The sequence below is a fragment of the Propithecus coquereli genome, unplaced genomic scaffold (genome assembly GCF_000956105.1).
Source record: "Propithecus coquereli isolate 6110/MARCELLA unplaced genomic scaffold, Pcoq_1.0 Scaffold139, whole genome shotgun sequence".
Lineage (NCBI taxonomy): Eukaryota > Metazoa > Chordata > Mammalia > Primates > Indriidae > Propithecus > Propithecus coquereli.
This window is the reverse complement of record NW_012138191.1, coordinates 1,940,822-1,942,779: the sequence shown is the minus strand read 5'-3', so window position 1 is coordinate 1,942,779 and position 1,958 is coordinate 1,940,822.

The following is a 1,958-nucleotide window of genomic DNA, read 5'->3' as shown; positions in this document are numbered from 1 at the left end:
TTTTCTAAGTCTAGGATGACTTCCAATACCAGGTGTGATTCTGATTCTTCCTGATCATTGTTCAAATCTGTCCTACAGTAATAATTGAACATGTTTCCAGCTTATCTTCAGGTGGAGGGTGCACTCCTCTGCAAAAATAGACCCCCACTTGAGACCTAGATCATCCCTCACTTCAGTGCTGGGATAAACACTACTCAGGTATGCGTGTAAGTCCGCTGACTGGAACTGGGAATGCATTTTGTACTTTGTATAATGATAAACCATAGTTAGACTTCTGTGATCCATAATACCTTGGAGGAAATTGGCAGGGGTTATTAAGACTCCAAGTACCACATGTAACAAGGGGCGTCCTTGGGGAGAGACACCAGGGTTCCAATAACTCAGGGTCCCTGAAACTCTTCTCCTTGAATGCTTGCCATGCTCCATGACTTGAGACACATGTTCCAGCAGATTTCTTTCTCCAGATATGAGAAACTGTGGATAAGTGAGAGTTCCTGCTAGCAAAAATCTTCCAGGTGAATTTACAGAACAAGCCTGCACCTGCCACCCAAGAAAACCAGGAAAAAGATTCCCCTTTCCCATTGCTTCTATCATCTTGTGTCCTTTTTTAACCTCCCAAAGAAGTGAGCAAATAAGCACTCCTCCTTTGACTAAGAAACATAAAGCCCTTCTTTACATTTAACCGTAGGAGCAACAAGTGGGGTAAAAATGGCAAACAGCAACACAATCACAGTTTAAATAAGATGTAAGTGAGTGCACTGTGTCCCTCAGTGGGGTAAAACTTTTAAAATTGTTTCCTGCTTGTTATTTCATGCCTCTCATCTCCTTCTCCCCACATGTAAACATGCATCGTTCATCTTCACTTAAATCTTACAAGAGTGAAACTCGGGTATTGAGAAGAGTACTCTGAATCTTTCAAAGAAACAGCTTGGTACCTTCAGAGAATGATAAATGCAACCTGGATCTCAGGGGCCCCAAGGGAACAGGTAGATGTTTAGCTTACTGCACTGGATCCTTGAAAGGTAACGGGGGTTTACACCGGCTGATTCCAATGGCATCAATGTGAGAGATTATTGATGTGAAATGAACAGACCTCTGCAATTTAAGAGATGTGAGAAACCTTGTGTCTATAGACAGGGTGAATCAGAGGTGATTTTTCTGAGTAACTGAGTAATACCTTTAGCAATATTTTGGGGAAAAAATCTAAGGCCAAAAGGTTAAGTACTATGCACAAGTTCACCAACTAATAACCCTGTGGCCTTCAGGCCTATCTTTTAGTAAAAAGATGACTACATTTCAATGCGATAAAGGTCAAAAAGGGGACGTGAACAAGAAACTCTGAAATCCTAGGAATTGCCTCAAGTTTGCCAGGTGTGGTAAGACCCTGGACTACAGATCTAAAGATGTGCCTCTGGGTTCGGCTCACTCAACCTCTAACTTTTATTACTTTTGGCAAATACTTGCCCTTTTATGGGCCTCAGTTATAGATTTTGAATCTCTGAAATAGGTATGTTTCTTCATTACTATGTATCTTGGTCTGTGTAGCTCCCCTCCCCCGAGGATGCCCTCCCCATCTTGTCTACTGGAGAAGCCCTTTGTCATGCCCAAAGTCACTGCCTCTGTGAGGCTTTCCCTGAAAAATAACCCCCTGGGAACAGCCTACCAATGGGTCGCCTGTCTGTTGAATTCTTGTGCCAGACAGAACTTCTTCCTCCCTAAACACCTTCCAGCCAAGGGATAATCATGTAGCATGGTTTAGTCCAAAGGCACATAAGCAAAAATCTTTTGAAATGGAGATTCAAGAAAACCTTTTTACTTCTCTAGTAAATAGAGACAACTGTCATACTCTTTTGCTCTTTTTCCATCCTTCTTCAAACCACCTCAAACATCATTATAGTTTTGGAGATAAACCAGCCATTTTGCAACCATGTTATTATCACTAAGAGAATGAAAGCCAG